Genomic DNA, 16,041 nt, shown 5'->3' on the forward strand with positions numbered 1-16,041 from the left:
AAAGCATAATGTTTCCACCTCCATGTTTGACGGTGGGGATGGTGTTCTTGGGGTCATAGGCAGCATTCCTCCTCCTCCAAACTTGGTGAGTTGAGTTGATGCTAAAGAGCTCCATTTTGGTCTCATCTGACCACAACACTTTCACCCAGTTCTCCTCTGAATCATTCAGATGTTCATTGCCAAACTTCAGACGGCCCTGTATATGTGCTTTCTTGAGCAGGGGGACCTTGCGGGCCATGCAGAATTTCAGTCCTTCATGGCGTAGTGTGTTACCAATTGTTTTCTTGGTGACTATGGTCCCAGCTGCCTTGAGATTATTGACAAGATCCTCCCGTGTAGTTCTGGGCTGATTCCTCACCGTTCTCATGATCATTGCAACTCCACGAGGTGAGATCTTGCATGGAGCCCCAGGCTGAGGGAGATTGACAGTTCTTTTGTGTTTCTTCCATTTGCGAATAATCGCACCAACTGTTGTCACCTTCTCACCAAGCTGCTTGGCGATGGTCTTGTAGCCCATTCCAGCCTTGTGTAGGTCTACAATCTTGTCCCTGACATCCTTGGAGAGCTCTTTGGTCTTGGCCATGGTGGAGAGTTTGGAATCTGATTGATTGAATGCTTCTGTGGACAGGTGTCTTTTATACAGGTAACAAGCTGAGATTAGGAGCACTCCCTTTAAGAGTGTGCTCTAATCTCAGCTCATTACCTGTATAAAAGATACCTGGGAGCCAGAAATCTTTCTGATCGAGAGGGGGTCAAATACTTATTTCCCTCAATTTATAACATTTTTTACATGCGTTTTTCTGGATTTTTTTGTTGTTATTCTGTCTCTCACTGTTCAAATTAACCTACCATTAAAATTATAGACTGATCATTGCTTTGTCAGTGGGCAAACGTACAAAATCACCAGGGGTTCAAATACTTTTTTCCCTCACTGTATCTTATGTAGAATCTTAAATTGCACTTCCTTAAATTTGTTTGGCATCAACCATGCTTTTTTCCAGACAATGTCAGGAATAAGCATGTTCCAGAAAATTTTTCCTCTAGGCGTAAGTTGGTTCCGTGAATGGAAAATGTGTCTTATATATTTGTTACAACAAGATTTCTCAAGTAAGCCCACGCCTTCCAAGCTGAGTTCTGGATAAGCTCTGTGATCATCACCAAAGCTAAGATGAGTTTTCATTAGTGTACTTAGACCACTGGGAATGGCTTTGATCACATAAATAAACTCTCTGAAAGGTATTGGAAACTCATTCAATATTATAAATTGTTCATATGAAATAATATTATCCCTGTTGTCGACTTATTCCTTACAGTTATGTCTGAATTATTCCACAAAAGAGCTTTATGTGGGGAAAAGATGTGCAGGAAACATATTTTCCAGGATATTAAAGCTTGTTGGTGAAACCTAGCCAATTTAGCGGATAATCTTTCAGGAATATATAATTACATTTCAGTACAAATTGAAGACCTCCCAACTTATTAAACACATTGATTGCAATGAAACACCAAATTCATTCTGTATTGACCAAACATATTTTGAACCAATTGATCTTGAAAGTGTTATTTATGTCAACAAAATTCAACACTTCCAGACCACTTCCTTTTATTTGAGAGGACTGACTTTTTTAGTTTGGGAGACTTATTTTTCCAGATGAAGTCAAGAAAGGTCTTGTTGATCTCTTTACAGGTAGAGGGATTTACAAATAATGAGGGGTACACACAGTGAGACAGTCCCTCTGCCTTGGACAGAAGCACTCTCCCAAGTGTAGATAGATCCCTTTGTAGCCAATTATTAAATCTATTCTTGGTTTTCTTAATTTTAGGAGATACATTTATATGTTGTCTGACTAAGTGTTTTCTGATAGTTGTATTCCTAAATATTTAACACAGTCCTTTACAGGAATAATTTCTATTTCGTTATCATCAGAGTCATAAACATAAGATTTCACATTTAGAAACTTTTATAATGGTATATATTCCTTGCTTTCATCTTTTGGCATAAACCAGAGCAATCAATTTGTAATCAATATTTAATAAAGTAATTGGTCTCTAATTGACCCATCCTCGAATAACCTTTTTTAGCAGCTTGTACATTCAGGGAAATCCAATTAAGATCAGAAAAGGGAGCCAAATGATGATCTATAACAAATTGTAACAAAAAGGGGGAAATTAGGAATACATTTATTCTAGATTTTTGTGACATAGTTTTGTTGGTCCAGGTATAACCCTTTGCATCCGGATTGAAATAACGCTAGGCATCATCAACAGAGAGATCCTTGCATAATGTTGTGATGATATTGCTTTTTTGAGAGCTTTGGCTCATTCTAGGAGGAAAACAATCAGGTGTCATCAGGTGTTTCGTTAAAATCCCCTGAGAGAATTAGAAAAGCCTCTGAGTATTTGTTGCGTAAATCCTGTAATTTTCTGGTAAGTTGGGCAAAAACTGTTTTATTTGCAACATGTGAATTATGTCCATATACATTACAGATGATGAAAATAGCATTGTCAATGACCTAGACAACAGATGTAGTAATGTGAACAATAAATCAAAGAGTAAACCTTGAGAGGGTTACTCAGACGGAAAACTACGCTTAACTGAGGTAGCGGTGGTTAACAGTATAACAAACCTTTTTTTCAATCTTTTTTTGGTTCATAAGTTATAAGTTCGAACGGCAAATTTACTCTTGGCTGTACAGTAAATGTACTCTTGGCAGTACCCAAAGTAAAGTCCATCCAATCCCAAGTGTGAGCGTCATGCCCAGCATTGTCCTTAACTTATTTTCGTAGTCCTTCGAGCTTAGTCATTGCTTCAGTGAATGAACCATCCGGAGCAGTATTATTGGGAATGAAGGTACAACATTCATCCCCAAACATAACACAAACTCCACCTTTTTCTGCCAACAGCCAGTTTAAAGCCTGCCTATTCTGCCATGTCATTCTACTTGTAGCCTGTACTTGCTCTCCCAGAGCTGTTAACGCAGAGTCTGTGTAATTAATAAACCTTTGTTGATTATAGTAAATATAATTGATCCATTCTAGGTTTTTGTTAGGTGATATCCAGACAAATACAGTGGGGAGAACAAGTATTTGATACACTGCCGATTTTGCAGGTTTTCCTACTTACAAAGCATGTAGAGGTCTGTAATTTTTATCATAGATACACTTCAACTGTGAGAGACAGAATCTAAAACAAAAATCCAGAAAATCACATTGTATGATTTTTAAGTAATTAATTTGCATTTTATTGCATGACATAAGTATTTGATCACCTACCAACCAGTAAGAATTCCGGCTCTCACAGACCTGTTAGTTTTTCTTTAAGAAGCCCTCCTGTTCTCCACTCATTACCTGTATTAACTGCACCTGTTTGAACTCGTTACCTGTATAAAAGACACCTGTCCACACACTCAATCAAACAAACTCCAACCTCTCCACAATGGCCAAGACCAGAGAGCTGTGTAAGGACATCAGGGATAAAATTATAGACCTGCACAAGGCTGGGATGGGCTACAGGACAATAAGCAAGCAGCTTGGTGAGAAGGCAACAACTGTTGGTGCAATTATTAGAAAATGGAAGAAGTTCAAGATGACGGTCAATCACCCTCGGTCTGGGGCTCCAAGCAAGATCTCACCTCGTGGGCCATCAATGATCATGAGGAAGGTGAGGGATCAGCCCAGAACTACACGGCAGGACCTGGTCAATGACCTGAAGAGAGCTGGGACCACAGTCTCAAAGAAAACCATTAGTAACACACTACGCCGTCATGGATTCAAATCCTGCAGCGCACGCAAGGTCCCCCTGCTCAAGCCAGCGCATGTCCAGGCCCGTCTGAAGTTTGCCAATGACCATCTGGATGATCCAGAGGAGGAATGGGAGAAGGTCATGTGGTCTGATGAGACACAAATATAGCTTTTTGGTCTAAACTCCACTTGCCTTGTTTGGAGGAAGAAGAAGGATGAGTACAACCCCAAGAACACCATCCCAACCATGAAGCATGGAGGTGGAAACATCATTCTTTGGGGATGCTTTTCTGCAAAGGGGACAGGACGACTGCACCGTATTGAGGGGAGGATGGATGGGGCCATGTATCACGAGATCTTGGCCAACAACCTCCTTCCCTCAGTAAGAGCATTGAAGATGGGTTGTGGCTGGGTCTTCCAGTATGACAACGACCCAAAACACACAGCCAGGGCAACTAAGGAGTGACTCCGTAAGAAGCATCTCAAGGTCCTGGAGTGGCCTAGCCAGTCTCCAGACCTGAACCCAATAGAAAATCTTTGGAGGGAGCTGAAAGTCTGTATTGCCCAGCGACAGCCCCGAAACCTGAAGGATCTGGAGAAGGTCTATATGGAGGAGTGGGCCAAAATCCCTGCTGCAGTGTGTGCAAACCTGGTCAAGACCTACAGGAAACGTATGATCTCTGTAATTGCAAACAAAGGTTTCTGTACCAAATATTAAGTTCTGCTTTTCTGATGTATCAAATACTCATGTCATGCAATAAAATGCAAATTAATTACTTAAAAATCATACAATGTGATTTTCTGGATTTTTGTTTTAGATTCCGTCTCTCACAGTTAAAGTGTACCTATGATAAAAATTACAGACCTCTATATGCTTTGTAAGTAGTAAAACCTGCAAAATCGGCAGTTTATCAAATAGTTTCTCTCCCCACTGTATATGGTTAACAGTATAACAAACCTTTTTTTCAATCTTTTTTTGGTTCATAAGTTATAAGTTCGAACGGTAAATTTACTCTTGGCTGTACAGTAAATGTACTCTTGGCAGTATTCACAGTTCGAGTGTGGTTCATGTCATGTGGTTAACCAGTAATCTTTCTTCCTTTGATGAACGCGTGTGGGCCCTTGAACCCTGCCTTCTTTCCCTCTTGTCGAGCATTCTTTATAAGCGGCCACAGTTTCTCCCTGGCAGTCTGATCCTGCGGTATATAGAGCCTCTTTGATGCGGAGCTTCTTCTCGTCCAGAAACTTGTTCCCCTTGGCCATTTTCCAGATGATGTCCCTGTAGTGGCGCATGGTGAAGCGCAGGATGACATTGCGAGGGGGTCCAACAGATGTTTGTTTCCCAAGTCGATGTACCACATCGATCACGTCTCTTAGCTTTTCTTTGATGCACGGAACCACCTTTGCCAGGATATTGATGACCGCTTCCCTAATGTCCTCTCCCCCACAACTCATTATTTTGGGATTGCAGTTTCTTCAGCTCGTTCTCTAGAAACATTCTCTTTTCCTTGTTCTCGCTCACAACTGTGTGAAGCTGACGGACAGACTCTGACAAATTATCAGTCTTCTTTGATGGTTCTTCGGTAGCTCGCTCTATGATGGAAACTTTGGAGAACGTGGCGTCTTGTTTAGTAGTCAAGGTCTGGCTTGCAGTGAGAAGTTCAGATATGGAAATGTCCTATTTCACTTTTTTCTCCGGTGGATTTTTAATTGTGGTCTGAGGTAAAGAGGTTGCAAGGATCTCGTCCTGGTCTGTCTTGTTCTTTCTCTTGCTTGAGCTCGCAGCATCTTGTGTATCCATGCTGCTCTGGCTCTCGTCGTAGCTAGCTAGCATGCCTGCCATCTTCTGTGAGGCTTGGATATTGCATCTACTGTTGTCTTTCTATCTTGTTCTTCCCATTCAACTTGACAAAAAATTACTCTAAACTTGCCATATGTAGCTAAAACCAGTTATAGTTAGTTTCTTGCTACATTGATAGACAATATAAGACTGTTAACCACCTAACCATCAAAGTTGCTTGGACAAGTGAGAAAACACTCCCTCTCACAGCAATGCCATCTTGGACACTCTCTATCTAGGTCTCGTAACGTGTCGTGAGGTCGATAATACATGCCTAGCACAAGCTAGTGGTTCATTAAAACTACAGTATGTTTCTTAATTGAAACGAAGTGGGCAATACACCTGGGTAAAATATAGTTGCATTTTGGAGGAAGCAGACAAAAAGCTAAGAGAGATTGGTGAGGGGGGAGAGAGAGGTTGATAGTGGGTATTACTGCTGCTAGCTAACTTTTGATGTAAACAATGTGGCCATCAAACATTGGACTCGTATGCTAGCTACATTTAGATTAGTTATATTGTTGGCAGCCATGAGAGAAGTGCATCTATCTAGCTGGCTAACAAGGTAAGCTGATTTTTCTCAACCTTCACATCACGCTAGCTCTGCGGTTATTTGCGTAACTTTATTGCATAACAAAGCCAAGCTTGCTCCATGGAACAACTGCTTGCCCTGACCCAGAGCTCTCCTTTTATACAGACACACAACATAACATCCTTTTATACAACATACAGTCACTCCTCTCTATGTGAATGAATAACATCTTTCAGTATCACATGTTGGCTACTCACGAGGCTACGTGCATTTCTCTAAGTGGGGCTTCTGTCTCTTATTAGTGGCGTGACTCAAAGAATTATATACATATGTACGTTAAAGAACAATCACACTCTGTATTGACTATATTCACTATCCAGACATACATCTGGAGTACAAAAGTATCAATCATGTTCATTCTGTTTTACCTTTATCATTTCATAACACATTATAAAACATATCAATTAATACTTAAACATGGTTTAAACATGTCATCTGTAACCCATTCTCAACCACATACATTTAAGCATTTATCATTTACCATCCTCCCTGGCCCTTGAGATTATGTGAATGTGGCTATGTGTCAGGTCATAAGCACAAACAAATGATAACACTAGTTCCATTGTTACTCCAATCTCCACACAGCCACCACGAGGAGTTGTATCTCCATCATGTCATTGACATACCCAGACCAGCTGCAGGGAGTTATGAAAAGAACATAAATGTCTCTGCTCTGTTTTAACCCTTCAACTGGTTCTCAATCCATAAGCATTTAAGGCATGTAGGTGTTTAATTCTACAACATATGTACTAGAAAATCATCCATATATAGAAAATCATCCATATATTCCCCCCTTTGGGACTTTCTAAGTCCCAACCAATAAAACAAAGGTTCATATAAAATGAGTGTAAGCATGTGCATATACTTATTCTTAGCCTTGACATCTGTGGTTAAATTTTTATAAGAATATATATTCAGACCAATGTATCTTCCTCATTGTCTGACCCATCCCGATGAGGACAAGGAGCCCAGTCGGGTACTGGGTACAAATCCGGAAGGTTTCCCTCTAAGCTAACCTCCAATTGTTGCTGTTGAGCTTTGTAACCATGACAGGCCCATCCACCCCAGGGACAACACCATACAGACATTCAGGATTCCCAAATGGGCAGTCCATTGGTCCTCCTTTAATATTACAGGGCTTTCCATATTCATTAACATACTGTCCTGGAGCTCCCTGAACAGGGTGTATTTCTTTGGTTGACTTATTAACAATTGTCTGTACAGTCATTTGCTTTACTATGGTTTGGATCAAAAGTGATTTCAACAAAGGCAGTACACAACAAAATACCATTCCCATTACTACAAGTGCTATACCTATCATGATTGCCATTTTTGTAAACATTGCTCCCCACTTTCCCAAAGTTAAGTCCATCCAATCCCAAGTGTGAGCGTCATGCCCAGCATTGTCCTTAACTTATTTTCGTAGTCCTTCGAGCTTAGTCATTGCTTCAGTGAATGAACCATCCGGAGCAGTATTATTGGGAATGAAGGTACAACATTCATCCCCAAACATAACACAAACTCCACCTTTTTCTGCCAACAGCCAGTTTAAAGCCTGCCTATTCTGCCATGTCAATCTACTTGTAGCCTATACTTGCTCTCCAAGAGCTGTTAACGCAGAGTCTGTGTAATTAATAAACCTTTGTTGATTATAGTAAATATAATTGATCCATTCTAGGTTTTTGTTTGGTGATATCCAGACAAATATTGATTCAAATCCTGCTTTAATTTCATCTCTTGCCTTATATTCATTTGGAATTCCTCTGGGTTGACCTATTGCATCTCAGTATACAGTGGGGAAAAAAAGTATTTAGTCAGCCACCAATTGTGCAAGTTCTCCCACTTAAAAAGATGAGAGAGGCCTGTAATTGTCATCATACGTACACGTCAACTATGACAGACAAAATGAGAAAAAAAAATCCAGAAAATCACATTGTAGGATTTTTTATGAATTTATGCAAATTATTTATGCAAATTATGGTGGAAAATAAGTATTTGGTCAATAACAAAAGTTTCTCAATACTTTGTTATATACCCTTTGTTGGCAATGACACAGGTCAAACGTTTTCTGTAAGTCTTCACAAGGTTTTCACACACTGTTGCTGGTATTTTGGCCCATTCCTCCATGCAGATCTCCCCTAGAGCAGTAATGTTTTGGGGCTGTCGCTGGGCAACACGGACTTTCAACTCCCTCCAAAGATTTTCTATGGGGTTGAGATCTGGAGACTGGCTAGGCCACTCCAGGACCTTGAAATGCTTCTTACGAAGCCACTCCTTCATTTCCCGGGCGGTGTGTTTGGGATCATTGTCATGCTGAAAGACCCAGCCACGTTTCATCTTCAATGCCCTTGCTGATGGAAGGAGGTTTTCACTCAAAATCTCACGATACATGGCCCCATTCATTCTTTGCTTTACACGGATCAGTCGTCCTGGTCCCTTAGCAGAAAAACAGCCCCAAAGCATGATGTTTCCACCCCCATGCTTCACAGTAGGTATGGTGTTCTTTGGATGCAACTCAGCATTCTTTGTCCTCCAAACACGACGAGTTGAGTTTTTACCAAAAAGTTATATTTTGGTTTCATCTGACCATATGACATTCTCCCAATCCTCTTCTGGATCATCCAAATGCACTCTAGCAAACTTCAGACGGGCCTGGACATGTACTGGCTTAAGCAGGGGGACACGTCTGGCACTGCAGGATATGAGTCCCTGGCGGCGTAGTGTGTTGCTGATGGTAGGCTTTGTTACTTTGGTCCCAGCTCTCTGCAGGTCATTCACTAGGTCCCCCCGTGTGGTTCTGGGATTTTTGCTCACCGTTCTTGTGATCATTTTGACCCCACGGGGTGAGATCTTGCGTGGAGCCCCAGATCGAGGGAGATTATCAGTGGTCTTGTATGTCTTCCATTTCCTAATAATTGCTCCCACTGTTGATTTCTTCAAACCAAGCTGCTTACCTATTGCAGATTCAGTCTTCCCAGCCTGGTGCAGGTCTACAATTCTGTTTCTGGTGTCCTTTGACAGCTCTTTGGTCTTGGCCATAGTGGAGTTTGGAGTGTGACTGTTTGAGGTTGTGGACAGGTGTATTTTATACTGATAACAAGTTCAAACAGGTGCCATTAATACAGGTAACGAGTGGAGGACAGAGGAGCCTCTTAAAGAAGAAGTTACAGGTCTGTGAGAGCCAGAAATCTTGGTTGTTTGTAGGTGACCAAATACTTATTTTCCACCATAATTTGCAAATAAATTCATTAAAAATCCTACAATGTGATTTTCAGGATTTTTTTTTCTCAATTTGTCTGTCATAGGTGACGTGTACCTATGATGAAAATTACAGGCCTCTCTCATCTTTTTAAGTGGGAGAACTTGCACAATTGGTGGCTGACTAAATACTTTTTTCCCCCACTGTACATTGGGGTCATGTTCATACGCTCTTTTTACCCTTTTATTATTGTCCTGGGTGTCCTGATTTGTTGTTTTTTCCACCTCCCATTCTGATATAACCACTTCCTGAAGCATTTGTACCCTAGCACATATTCCCTTCCATCCTTTAGGCAAAGTGGCTCTAATTCTTTGTCCTCCACAAATCCAAAAGAAATCTGCCACTGCCACCGATTGATCCTCATAAGGAGAGATCAGTGGCATTGCTAGTGTTTGCTTCTCACATTCCCCAGTGCTCGATCCCGCCGCCTGATAAACTGCTCTGCGCGGAGTATCTGCATTCCAAGACATATCATTATTTAGGTGCCATGTGGTCTCACACTTTCCCCTAAATTCTCCCAAATCATGCTCCCCATCCGTTTTGTTGTAGCATTCATAATCTTGATTATAATCTCTAAGATATTTTTCCGGTGCTTCCATTTTTCTGGGTTCTATTCTGACATTTAAAAAAAATTACACCACTCCCCCCATCCTGTTTGATTATAGTATTTGTGATGGTCAGGACTTCCTAAGAAGGATAAGCTTTCTGCAGGGCAATAGGGTCTCTCTGATCTTTTGAGATGACAGAAGTTTCGCTTAAAGTCAGCACAGTCCCTGTGGCTATGTGGACTTGGTATTACCATCAGTTCCTTTAATGGGGAGGGGGAGCATACTCGACAATCCGTTTTCTTATTAATTACTTTAGCTGAATACTGTGCCCATCTGTACCAATCATTTTGTAATGCTCCCTCCCATAGTCTACTTAGTTTTGTTGGTGCTTTCATTATTTCCGGTATTACTGCTGGTGCTGAGCTAGATTGTTTATTTTCCTGGTTTCCCCAATTAGTCAAAGATTCCCATACATTTTGAAAGAACCCAGTTGATTCTGTTGTTTCTGAGTCTTCCTTCATTGCTTTAGTTGTTACAACAATGGACGGTCCTTGAGTGATTGCCATAGTTAGATTGACTGTCTCTATTTCTCCTTCCTGTCTAGTTTGACGTGTGGGAACAAAAAGAAATCGATTGTTGTTATATTATTTCCTTCTGGCCACTTTGTGCTAACTAATTCCAAAACATATTTTGCATCATTTCATTCTCCTCTAAGGTAATTTCCCAAGTCATGTTTGCTTTGTTAATTTCTATTAGACATCCATATTCATCCCAGATCACCTCTCCCATTGTTTGATGATTAGCCCACCCACAAAGTGCTGTTTCTGGCAAAGGTTTTACCAGGTATTGAAAAGGATCTTTGAGTTTCTTCAACTGTCAGTACTTGGGCTGGAATAGAAATACTAGTTTGAGCTATCCCCAATGGTACATGCTTTTTTATTATATTCTTCAATCTAACTTTAGGGGCCAATTTCTTAAGCACTGATGGAATCATGAGATGTTTAGCTTGTTTTATATCCATTATTTTTCCATGTCTATTTACTTTTGGCTCAACTTCTACACAATGATTTTTTAGGCATTTTATTTTAAACATTGCATATCCTTCAATCTGACATTTCCTCAATCTAGGCCATCCTATGTACGATACTTGTTCTTTATTCACAACAACAATTATTCCAGGTTCAGTAAGGCTATCTCTAGAATATTGTATAGTTGTAGGCAGACTCACCACCATCTCTCCTAGATTAACTGCTATTACCGTTAAAGCAATTCCACAGTTCTTAAATTGTTGGAGACCATGTGAGGGCAGAGAAGTCAATTGTGGGAAAGTCCCCTTCCTCAACGGCTGAGGAGTCTCTTCCTTCACCGGTGGAGACGTCACCCCCCTCAATGATAGAAAGGTCACTTTCTCCTCCTTCTCCTGTTGTCTCTCCATTCCTTGGGTCGCTGCTTGTGTTTGGGGCATCTGCCATAGCAGGTATCCTATTAGTAGTATTCCCCACACCATCAGACCCCACCTCCCGACTCTCCAGATTTTCAGGTGGGAGGGCCTGCTGTTCTTTGACGTTGGCACTTGGACTCGTGCTTGCTTCTTCTTCTTGGAATCCATCTGGTGCCTCAACATCCTCCGCTTCCTCGTGGCTCGCTGACGGCAGGCTGGTTCTCCTCGGGACCCTGGTACAGTGGTTCAGATGGTACCACGTTGTGCTTCCTTCCACCTGTATCGCTGTGGGCGTCGCTCGGATCACCTTGCATGGTCCTTCTCTCCTGGGCTCGTTCCACTTTCTGCGAAACACTCGGATGTAGACTCGATCTCCTGGAATCACCGGCCCTGGCTCCTCTGGTCCAGTTTCCGGTTCTCGCCCTTTTTCCTGGAGATAGATCACTTTATGTATAGCAGTTAGTTGTCTTACATATGCTTTAAGCTCCATCTCTAATTGTTCCAATGGGGGTCCTTTGTAGGGCCTTCTTAGAACTGGCACTGGCATGGGTCGACCCGTAAGCATTTCATGTGGGGTTAGATGCGTATTTCTGTTAGTTTGCATGCGATAACTCATCAAAGCTAGTGGTAGTGCATCCACCCAATTGAGCTTTGCACCGGCACAGATTTTATTCAGTTTAGCCTTGAGGGTCCCATTAATCCTCTCAACAATCCCCTGAGATTGCGGATGATACACACACCCTAGTCTTTGCTTAATCCTTAGCTGCTGTAATACTTGCTTCACAGTTTTTTGAACAAATGCTGATCCATTTTCTGAGCTGATTTCTGTTGGTATTCCAAATCTGGGTATTACTTCTCTGGTTAGAAATTTGATTACTGCTCCTAATCCTAGATCTGCTGATGGTACCGCTTCTACCCATCTACTGAATCAATCTATTATCACTAGCATGTACCTTTTGCCATTCACCTTTTTTATCATATCTACATAGTCCATGACTAAATGTCGAAATGGTCCTTCAGGAACTGGTATGTGCCCTATAGGCGTTGTTATTCCTTTCCTTACATTGTTTTGTGCACACACCTTACATCTTGCTAATGCCTCATCTATTGTTGCCTGTAGGTATGGAGACCAGTATCATTGTTTTTTAATTTTCCTTACTATCTCCCCCCTTGCGCAGTGGTCCAAACCATGTGCATCAGTTATCAGTAAGTTGAGCAACACAATGGGTGCTACTATGGTTCCTTCATGAGACCTCCATAATCCCTTCACATCTTTGGTGGCCCCTCTTTGGTGCCACATAGTCTGTTCAGAAGGTCCTGCTCTTTCCTGCATCCTTATTATATCGTCTGGTTGTGGTATGGATTCAATAATGACCATTGGTGCTGTTAACACTGGGACGGTGCATCTAGATGCCTTCTTTGCAGCTTCATCAGCTGCATTGTTTCCTTTGGTTATATATCCTTTTCCTTTCCTATGCGCCTGCCATTTCACTATCGCCAATTTAGTGGGACGCATTAACGCCGTCATGAATTCCACAATCTGCTTGTGGTGTTGTATGGGTGTACCATCGCTTTTCCTGAACCCTAGCTGCTTCCAGACTGCCCCAAATAAATGACACACCCCATGTGCATATGCTGAATCAGTATAGATATTAACTGTTTTCCGTTTTCCCAGGATGCAAGCTGCAGTGAGTGCTTTTAGTTCAGCTAACTGAGCTGAGCATGTGTGGACAATATTCTGCTATTACCTCTTTAAAATCCTCTCCTTGCTTTTGTACTACTGCATAGCCTGCATGATTTCCCACATGATCTTTATAACAGGATCCATCCACAAAATACTCTTCTATGCACTCTTCCCCCACGCTGGACAACGGGGTTGACTCCAAGTCTGGCCTTTGTCGGGTAAATGTCAATGAGTCTGCTACACAGTCGTGTGCTTGTCCCTCAAACTCCAAAGGGATTCTTTCAGCTGGGTTTACTGTACTACATCGTTTAATGGAAACATCTGGATAGGTCAGTAGAGTCATGTATTCTAAAGTTCTAGCATTGGTAAGAACAAACTTCCCTTTTTCTATCAGTTCCACTATTTTATGATGTGTATGTATTGTTACCTGGTATCCCATAGTAATTGTGGACGCTTTGTCATATGCATATTGTAATGCAGCTAAACCTTGATAGCAGGGTGGATATCCCTGAGCAACAGAATCTAGTTTAGAACTATAATAAGCAATGGGTTGTTTTCGTCTTCCACTGCACGTCTCTTGCATAAGTACCGCCGTTGCATACCTATCATATCTATTTGCCACATACAACATGAATGGTTTTGTGTAATCTGAGGCTGCCAGAGCCGGAGCTGACTGCATTTCCTTCTTCATTGTTTCAAATGCAGTTAATGCATCACTGTTCCATTCCAGGCTTGCTCTAAGGTCTAGTTGTCCTGCTTCTTTCATGATTTCTCGCAGAGGAGCTGTTTTAACCGCATACTCCTCTATCCAGTCTGAGCTGAATCCAGTCATCCCTAGGAACGTCATCATCTGAGCAATCGTTTGAGGGATGTCGTAGAAATATTTGACTAAAAATAGTCAACTCAAAAATATCTCTCAAGACACTCGTCTCCTAGAATCCAAGAATTATACTTTATTGCATAATAAAGCCGAGCTTGCTCCATGGAACAACAACTGTCTCTCTTTGGCTTAGAGCTCCCTTTTATACACACAAATGCATAATCATGTTACATAGCATATACAGTCCCTCCCCTTAGGGCAAATGATTAACTTATTTTAGTGCCACTCTACCCTTATCTTTCAACGTCCAAATGTCACATGTGGTTTACTCCAAAAGGTCATGGGCGCTTTTCCACAGGAAGCCTCTTCCCTAATCTCATTATATTGGTAGCAGACCCTTTCCCTAATCTCATTATATGGTTGCAGACCCTTTCTTTACAAATAATACACGTACATACATTAAGGCATTTATCATTTACCATCCTCCCTGGCCCTTGAGATTATGTGCATGTGGCCATGTGTCAGGTCATAGGGTCATAAGCAAAACAAATGATAACACTAGGTCCATTGTTACTCCAATCTCCACACAGCCATCACATGTCATTGACATACCCAGACCAGCTGCAGGGAGTTTATGAAAAACACATAAATGTCTCTGCTCTGTATTAACCCTTCAACTGGTTCTCAATCCATAAACATTTTAAGGCATATAGGTGTTTAATTCTACAACATATGTACTTGAAAATCATCCATATATTCCCCCCTTTGGGACATTCCAATAATGTCCCAATAATACAAAGATAATTTTTAAAATGAATGTAAGCCTGTGCATTTACTTATTCTTAGCCTTGCCATATGTGGTTACTTTTCATATACATATATTTAAACCAATATATATTCCTCATTGTTTGACCTATCCTGATGAGGACCCAGAGCCTAGTCAGGTATTGGATACAAGTTTGGAAGGTTTTCCTCTAAATTAACCTCCAAGTTTTTCTATTAGGCTTTGTAACCATGGCAGGCCCATCCACCCCCAGGAACAACTTCATACAAACATTCAGGATTCCCAAATTCCCAAAATGTCCCATATTCATTTACCTACTGTCATGGCGCTCCCTGAACTGGGTGTATTTCTTTATAAACAATGCTCCCCACTTTTGTTTAGTTATAGCATTTCCCATATATGTGTTAGTATCCTATCACATCAACATATGCAACTTTGTCTTAACAATAATATCTAGGACATGTTTAAGAATGGTGTCAACATCTTTAGCTTACATAACCTTTTTTACCCATATCACAAGTATTATAACAATCAAAATAATCATTATCAATATCTAATCAATTAATTGCAATGTCAACATCATTAGTTATTAACATTAATAAGTTATTCAAATCAATCAGTCACCTTATAATTCATAGTCATTATCAGATGAATTACCCAAAACAAATTTAGAATGACAATTCTTAGTTATTCACTTTGGTTCCATCATTCAAAGTTAAATCTCTCACCTTGGCACATATTGACACTGGCAGAATGTATATTTATACTATCATAATTCTAGCATTAACTTCCTCATAACGAGAATTACAACAGATCAGTATCTTAATGCATTGTCCAAATTACTATAAATTTAGTAGTGTATAATACCTCCTTAATCAACATACTACCTCAACTAACAGTCCCTTCCTCTACCGGCACTCAATCTTCTGGCGTCTTCATTATGTTCTTCAGATAGCTTCATAGTTCATCTTGGATTGCCCGTGACAATGTCCCAATTCCAATGTCACACCTGAGCCACCCCACCTCCACCATCATTCTGTTTTGTCAATTTGCAAACCAGTATACCCTATGAAGAACGTTGCATTTGCATAGACCTCTCTCTTCCTGCTCACTCCACATGGACTCCTGTCACATTCCTGAGAGAAAAGGCACAAAAGAGAAGGCAATTGATTGCCTTGATTTGATGCTGGATTCAGGTCTCCTGTCAGAGGTGGTGTCGGACAGGAACGTCTTCAACGCCTTTGTTGTTCCCCTTCAGCCGGGTAGAGGGTTTTTGGTTTTTATTGAGGTTCACACCGCTCTGGACCGAATTATTTCTACTATGCATTACAACAC

This window comes from Coregonus lavaretus (assembly GCF_964263955.1).
Source record: "Coregonus lavaretus genome assembly, chromosome: 10".
Lineage (NCBI taxonomy): Eukaryota > Metazoa > Chordata > Actinopteri > Salmoniformes > Salmonidae > Coregonus > Coregonus lavaretus.